Source organism: Diuraphis noxia, unplaced genomic scaffold (genome assembly GCF_037042655.1).
Source record: "Diuraphis noxia isolate RWA-SAM2 unplaced genomic scaffold, SU_Dnox_SAM2 contig0001, whole genome shotgun sequence".
Taxonomy (NCBI): Eukaryota; Metazoa; Arthropoda; class Insecta; order Hemiptera; family Aphididae; genus Diuraphis; species Diuraphis noxia.
In genome coordinates, this window is record NW_028301711.1 from 78,358,192 (window position 1) to 78,367,374 (window position 9,183).

The 9,183-nt window shown below is 29.9% G+C and overlaps 1 pseudogene; it reads left to right on the forward strand.

Moving 5' to 3' along the window:
- The first annotated feature begins 820 nt into the window (after window positions 1-820).
- Window positions 821-4,707, forward strand: LOC149061894 (zinc finger MYM-type protein 1-like; annotated as a pseudogene).
- The last annotated feature ends 4,476 nt before the right edge of the window (window positions 4,708-9,183 follow it).

Sequence of the window (9,183 nt, forward strand, 5' to 3'; positions counted from 1 at the left end):
TAAAATAATAATAAAATATGGTTCTATTCGAATGTCGACGCATTCAACTGATAGCAATTTTATATCGTACGTCGACGCGCCGGACGGGCGTACACGACTTTTGACGCGTCGTGCCTAGTGTGCGGATTCGTATTTGAATACGTTAAATTCAAAAAGAGTACGTTGACGTACGTCATCGCAACGGACATCGACGTATTTAGTGTGGAAAGGCCTTAAGGGTAGTAACTTGTTCTTTCTAATTCGAATATCTGACATTCGCTTTTTACTGTTATTTTAATTACGTCATTTAGGTTAGCACTCAGGACACTGACAGTCTTCAATGTCTCTGGTCATTGGTGTAACCATGCCCTTCCTACTTCTCGCATAAATCTACAATATTGCTGCTGTATACCACCTTCCTGGTTTAAATATTGGTGCGGTACATCCTTTCCCCATTGTATGATGTTGACACTCTAGGGAATTTACACCTAGCTTATTACACCGCAGGGTATAGAGTGGGTCTTACAATGTTCCCTGACTTTTATTTTTTTGTTTCATTGTCATACGTTGAAACGTTGAAAAGTGTTGAACTATTTAGAAATACAAAATAAATTAAATTAGTACCGCACGCTGAGGATAGGATCGTGTGGTTCGTCGAATTACTTGAATTAAAACCTTATTGCCTGGTCTATGATATTTATATTGTATAACAATATTTTTAAATGGCCCAAGCTAAGTATAAATTTAGCTATTGATAATAGTTATTTTAATTTAATTTGCCATTCGTGTCATAATCGTGTACTTATGTGAACTGTGTTTTCTTAAGTGTTGAGTAAACATAATGGATTTAAATACACTGCTCCAGCCAAATCGGCTTTCAATATTTTCTTTAGGATACTTTTTGGGTCCTGATTTTACCGATGACGAACGTATATTGGCTGGGAAGCAGGGTGAAATTATATTTCAACATTTTGGTGTTATTCCTGGCGATTTTGATGTTCCCGGATGTCATTGTTTTGAACCATTATATGGTATCGCGGATGCAAGTCGGAAACTTGGATACCGTTTTAAGTATGTATATGTCCACAGATTGAACCCGACCAAAAATACTTTTTTAGAATACGTTCACACGGCTTGAGAGTTAGGTTGTAATAAAATCATCCAAATGATTTATTTGTGGGTGGCTAAAGCGAATACAACGACAATCAAACAAGAAGTAAGTATACCTACTTATTATATTTATGCAATAAAATATGCATAGTTTTATAGTTCTATTTTTAGATATATTTAAAATGTCAATATTAGGTTAAAGTGTATACAGAAAGTGGCTTAAACCGAATACTTACGAGATGTGGCTCTAAAAATAGCATATCATGATTTTGAGCAAATCGGTGGTATTGTGATGTCTGATGATATTGTGGAGATCGATGAAACTAATTTATTTCGCGCAAAATATTATGTTGGCCGGCAAATGGCGTGGAGTGCAGTTTGGTTGTTTGGTATGAATTTTATTATTTTACTAAAATATAATTTATTACAATAATATATATATATAAATAGCATTATCTAATATTTTAGGTGAAATAAGTCGTACTACAAACATAGGCGCAACTAGGGGGGTGCTGGGGGTGGTTTATAATATGGTTCAGCACCCCCAGCTTTTTACTCAGCACCCCTACACCAAAACCACCAAAAATTTAAAAATCATGAAAAAAATGTTTTTTTTTTTTTTGTATTTGACGTTTATTAGGACATACAAAAATTGGTTGTGATGATTATAGTTTTATCATATATTAGGTACCTATGTAAAATATACAATTATTGTAGAATTAAGAATATAATTATTATATAATATAATATAATATAATATAATATAATATAATATAATATAATATATTTATATCGTTGCAATCATAAATAGGTAATAAATTCTTCAATCAGCCGTAATTTTAATGTCATTTAAAGATATGAAGGTTTTAGGTAACAGAGAAGAGATAAATTACCCAATAATTATTATTAAATAAACCCAGTAGTTTATTTATGGAGTATTGTCACTTTGTAGTTAATTCGATCAGCCTAATGTTATTGTTATTGTTCGGTTTTTCCACCGCTCTGCGGCCTGCGCATTTGGTATTTGTTTATTAGAAATATTTCGTGTACACGCAATACATACGCTACCTATAATAGTTGTCATTATCTAAACCCACGTGTATGGTTTTAATAAAATATTTCGTTTAATCATTTTCTTATATTATTAATGTGAACTGTAAAGTGTGTTAATTATTATAAGTTTCAAAATGTTTAATATTTTTAATATGAATAAAAAAAATAACTAAAAAAATAACCACTCTACAGAAGATGAAAATATTGATGATCCTGGATCTTCTACTCAAAGTTCATCTTGTGAATTGAATTCAAATATTATAGCAGCACTTACAGGTATGTATATAGTTAATTAATTGAGATGCTCTGCTCAGCACAATAGTGGTCTATCTTACTAAGGATATTTTATTTAAGGATTAAATTTTTATTTTTATTGAAAACAATTTATACCAAAGTAAGCCATTTTTTCATTTATGATTTATTTTTACTGCATAATTTCAAACCACAATGTATTGTTATTTATTTTTTTAGATTTTATGAAATAGGCCATTATACTTTACTTTATTTGGTAGAATTTTATAATAAATAAGTTTTTTCCCTATATTTTTGTTTTAAAGAACTTGATGAATTGCCACAGTCAAATTTAAACATTGCATCAAATTCTGATTTAACCGACTTAGGTACATTGGATACTGGACCATGTCGCCCTATTCTCTCTGTAAGTTTCTTTTTATAGTCTTTTAAGTTACTTATTTATTTTAACTTTATCGGCATAAAAATATATACCTTCTTATGGACCTGATAACTTTATTTTGATCTTAGGCTTACATAAAAACAAAATTTGGAAAGCAGTATAGGTCATTCCAAAGTGAATGGTTGAAAAATTATGAATGGTTAGAGTACAGCATTAAATGTAATGCTGCATTTTGTTTCGTTTGTCGCATGTTTAATACTAGCAATGTTGAAGACATATGGATAAAAACTGGATGTAACAATTGGCAAAAAGTAAGTTATTATTTCTTTTAACCAATGTGTGTACCCCTACCTATAATTATTATTTTATTTTTTAACTAAGCAATTTAATCAATATAAAAAAAAAATACATGATAAAATATACTATTTAGTCTGTTAACAAATAAACTTCATTATTATTACCTAATTAAATTTTAAATTAACTGTCTTTTTCAGTTTATTGTAAAAATAGGAAAACATCAAAACTCTGATGTTCATAAAACTAATTTAACAAAGATGGTTGCATATAAAACAAGCAAGCAATCAGGTTCCATTATAGCCAAATTATCAGATGCTCATCACAATCAAATTGTAGAAAATAGAGCTTATATGGCCCAAATAATTGAAATTGTTTTATATCTTAGTAAACAAGGTGTAGCATTTCTGGGACACTGAGAAATGTGATTCTTTAAACCAAGGTAATATAATATTAATATAAAAAATAATAAAACTTGATTTCATTAAGTAATAAATTATAAATTATAGGTAATTTCAAAGAACTATGCAATGTGTTTTCAAAATGCGTTCCAAATTTTAAAAGTCATTATGATGTAAATATCAATCACACTAGTTGGAAAGTCCAATAAGAAATAATACAAATAAGTGCTGATTATGCTAGGGAAAAAATAATTAATGAAATTAAAAATACTGTTTTTTTGCTATTATGGTTGATGAAGCTAGGTAAACTAAATAATTTTTAACATTTGCCTGTAATCAGTTTTTTTTATAAAATATTTAAATCAAATTAACATTAATATAGATCTCATAAACAAGAACAGTTGAGTATCTGTATTAGGTATGTTGTTGGTTTTGATATTGTAGAAAGATTCTTGGAGTTTGTGGATGTCTCCAGTGGACAGGACGCTAACCATATTGTTGCAGCCATTTTCAAATGCTTTGAAAAATTAAACATTAATATGAACACTTTATACATAGTTGCTCAGTGATATGATGGAGCGAGCGTCGGGTTGTCTTGGAGGGGTAATAGAGGAGTAAAAGAATATTACCCTTGTGCAATTTATATACACTGTATGGCACATCGATTGAAATTAGTTGTTGTGGACATGTGTAAAGGAATCAAAGTATGTACTCCATATTGAAATCCATAATTTTATTTATATAAATTTATAGAATTACTTTTTAAATATTTTTGTAGATTGCTCGAAGTGTTTTTAATACGCTTGAGTCTGTATATGTACACTTTTCTCATCCATCCAATAATACCGAGTTGGTTAAAATACAATTACAATTAGGGTTAAAGAAAGGTAACATTCTCAGAGTGTATGATACACGTTGGGTTTGTAGATCCAAGAATTGTGAATCGATAATCATAATATAGATACTATTAAAGATATTTGTAAGAAGGCCACATTTCCAAAAGTATTTAAATTGTTACAAGTGGCTCTTACAATTCCAGTGAGTTCTGCTACTTGTGAGAGAAGCTTCTCGTCAATGCGTCGTTTAAAAAACTGGCTAAGAGAAAGTATGGAACAACAGCGGTTCACAAATTTATCAATTATTTTAAACATCGAAAGAGACATTGTTAACAAAATTAGTTCTTCAGAAATACTAGAAAAGTATTCTACTAAGAATAGAAAATTATTATTAGTATAAAATAATATTATTATGTATAATAAATATGTATATATTCCATTTAAACTTTATTATTATTTTTAACACTTAAGCAAATTATATACTATAATTTATGTATTTATAAGGTATATTATAGCTTTTATACTTAAATATTAGTGTGCTTATGGTTTTATAGTGTGGATTGGAATGATTATAATAATTATAAAATTGTTGTATGGCATGTGTTCGGGGGTGTGGGGGCTTGCCCCCACGGGTCTGTGTCCTCTGCATAATTTTAGAAACCCCAGTGTTTGGCCTCTAATTGCGCCTATGACTACAAAGAAGGTGTTCGCGCCGCGATTAAATTGGGCTATCGCGTTTTGCTAATCGCTGTGCGACGGCACCTGTCGTAATCTGGTCTCCCGTCTCCTCCATCCACCACTTAGCCATGTCGGCTCCAACCATAGACCTATTAACTATGGACAGCGCTTAGAGAGATAAGTCAGGATACGATATAGTCGAGTGAGAAAAGAAACAAAGTAGTGTTTTGCAGTGTGCCTACTGCCAAATAAAAAATTGTGATACAATAAAATTTTGCCAATCGTTATATTTCATTGATAACGTGATAAAATTGTGATTACTGATTTGTTTTAAACAAATAATGTTAAATGTACCAAATATCAAACTTATTTAAATTGTGAATGTTTGTGACATTTGCGTTTTTTTGAATTTGTTTTTGAGTTTGAAAGTTAAAATTATTGTGTTTACGATGGTAAATGTATCTTGCCGTGTTAAAGGCTGCAACTCCAAAGGTGGTGAAAATATTAAATTTCATAAGTAAGTACCATTAATTAAATATTATGTCCAAGAAGTTATAGATTTAAAATTATAACATTACATTATTAACATAACTTACAATACTCTTAGCATTCCTAAAGGAGATATCGGTGAAGCATGGATTTCATTTCTTACAAAATACAATCCATTGTTCAAACCAACCAAAACAACCAAAGTATGTGAGCTTCATTTTGACCCTAGTTTATATGAAATCACACCAACTAGTGTTTTTAAAACAAAAAAATTGAAAGAAAATGCTGTACCAAGTATTTATAATCCAGGTAAGTTTCAAATAATTATACATTGTATTTCTATTTAATGTGTACAAAGTACAATGTATTAAAAATATAATGTATTTTTATTAGGTTCACGTAAATCATTATTTAATGATTCTAATGCGGTTTATGATTCTGATGAAGAGAATGAAATTGTTACATTGACATTATCAGACTTAGATAATGAATCATCTGATCCATGTATTCCAGGTATGTTAGAACATAATCATCTTATTAATAAAATTGAATTACTAATTCATGATTGCATAAACAATTACTTACCATTTATTGAACAATAATGAACTAATGATCCCTTAAGAGGCCGTCACACTAAAAGTGAAACGCATACAACGTCCTAGAGAACACTTCACGCTGTTAGGTTATTAGTACAACTTCTCATGTTTAATTTGGTACAAAAATCATGTTTCTACGACCAACCTGGCCTGAGTACTATTGGAATTACAAAACCATGTTCTACGGTCGATTTTTTCCTAGTGTGACGACCTCTTAAGCATGATTCATTAAATTTTATTTAATAATTTAATTAATTAATTATCAAAATAAACCCTGAATTCTTATGTTTTTATTTCAAACAGTTGTAGAGACTAAAATTTCAAATCTTCAAGAATTTGCTGAACCCGTTGAACGACAGTTGAATTTAGTTGAATGTTCTCCAGATAAACAAAATACAAATTTGTAAGCTATCTTAAGAAATTTAATTGTTATTATAGTACTATATGTTAGTTATATGTCTTAATCATTACAGGAAACGTAAATGTTTTATGGGCGATTTTAAAGACCCTTCTGAAATTAATAGTCCTAACAGCAGATTAAAGTATTGGATTGCTTCACAATCAACTGTATCAAATCAAAAAAAACGTATTAAATACTTATATAAACAAAATTTGGATTTGAAAAAACGGATAAAGACCTTGGACGACTTAGTGGACCACCTGAAAAATGACAAAAAAGTTATATCTGACAATTGTTTCACTGTTCTGAAAGTATGTATTTTGTTTTATTATTCAGGCTTATGTAGTGCATGTGTTTAGATTTCTAATTTTACCTGCTTTTGCATGTGCTTGTTTTATATTAGGAATCATTATCATCTAGTCAACATGAAATGGTAATGAAACAATTGCATCAAATTTCAGAAGCAACAGTGAGTCCAGAACTGCGCTCTTTTGCACTCACACTTCATTTCTACTCCCCTACTTCTTACAACTATGTCAGAAAAACATTTAATAAATGTTTGCCACATCCATCCACAATTCGAAAATGGTATTCTGTTGTCGATGGATCACCAGGAATCACAGCAGAATCAATGAACGCCATTAAAATGAAAGTAAAAGAAATGAAACATAACAATTTAGATTTAGTACTTGGAATCATTATGGATGAAATGTCAATAAGAGAAGCAATTCATTTTAATGGAGAACGTCTCCAGGGGTATATAAACTATGGTCATAAAATTCAGGATTCTGATGCAATGCCTAAAGCAACTGAAGCTTTGGTATTTATAGTTGTTGCCTTAAATTCCCACTGGAAGATTCCTGTTGGCTATTTCTTGATACACGGACTAACAGCAGAAGAAAAAGCCAACCTTCTCAAGACCTGCTTAATTAATATCCATGAAACTGGGGCAATTGTTAAAACATTAACTTTTGATGGAGCTGCTTCAAATATTTCCATGGCAAAGCATTTAGGAGCAGACCTAACAAATCAAATTTCATGGTTCCCGCATCCAAGTACTAAAGAAGAGATCACAATTTTTTTAGATCCAGCTCACATGCTGAAACTGGTGAGAAACACAATTGGGGATTGGGGTATATTGTACGATGCAGAGGACAATCCAATAGAATGGAAATATTTTAAAAATTTAGTTACGTTGCAAGAAAATAATAAAATTCATTTGGCTACTAAAATTCGACAAAGACATATAAATTACTTTAAAGAAAAAATGAAAGTTCGACTAGCTGCGCAAGTTTTCAGTTGCAGTGTAGCTGATGCTCTTTTGTATTGTAAGACAAAAAATATTGAAGATTTTAACAACTGTGACGCTACTATTACCTTTTGTCGAAACATTAACAACATATTTGATTTTTTAAACACTCGAAATTTTATCTGCAAACTCCCACACAAAAAGCCACTTTATATAGAGCATTATGAAGAAATGACCAATTTTATTAGTTCATCTATAGGTTACTTAGAAAAATTACAAGATAGATATCATCTTCCAATATTAAAATCGCCTAGAAAAACAGGATTTAATGGTCTCATCATCTGTTTAAAAAGTATGGGTAGACTTTTTGATAACGTCATTAAGACAGGACAGCTTACCTTTTTACTTTCCTATAAGATTTCACAGGACCACATAGAAATGCTATTTTCAGTTATACGGTCAAGAGGGGGCTTCAACAACAACCCCACAGCTGGACAGTTTGAAGCTACATACAAGAAACTTCTAGTTCATAGTGAACTATCAATTTCAGAAAATGCCAACTGTTGTTCACCTCAAGACTCTACTACCATTCTGCATGTCACTAGCAGTAAGAAAAAACTAGAAGAGAATTTTTTGGATGTACTTTGTGTGGAGGAAGAAGAAAGCTTTTTAGATGACAGTTATGAACAAATCATTGAACCAGAAGATTTTAATATCTATAAAGAAGATGTTATACAACATATAGCTGGATTTGTGGTAAGACAGTTAATTAAAATTATTAATTGTTCAGTTTGCTGTTCTGCTCTTGAAGATAGATACATGCATCATACACTTATTGATATAAAAAATAGAGGTGGACTAAAAAAACCATCAATTGATGTAATAAATATATGTAAAATTGCCGAAAAAGTATTTACACCAAGAATTCAAGAATTATCAAGACATTCCGGAAATCCAATTAATTATTTAACAATTAAAACCATGGCTCAATTAAATATAAATAATCTATTTATCTCATTAAATGTACATATAGCATCTCAATCACCAATAAATAATCACCTTTTACAAATAATTAAACTTATTATTAAAAAATTTATTGTAATTCGGTTGCATCATCATAATAAAGAACAATGCAGTCAACCAAAAACAAGAATACGTTCACACTTGACCAAACAAATTACATTTCAACATCAATAACAACCATGTTAATATTGTTATTTTATTACAAAAATCTATACTTAATAAATATTTTATATTGTAAATATTGTTATTGTTTTTTATAGATGCCAACCATAATATATAATGCTAACCGTGATTCATTCTACAGTCTATACTAGAGAACCTATATAATATAATATATATATATATATATATTATTACTCTGTGAGGCTCTATAGTCTGTACTATATATTTAATCAATATAATATTAAAATGGGTAATAATTAATAATTATTGGATTATGAT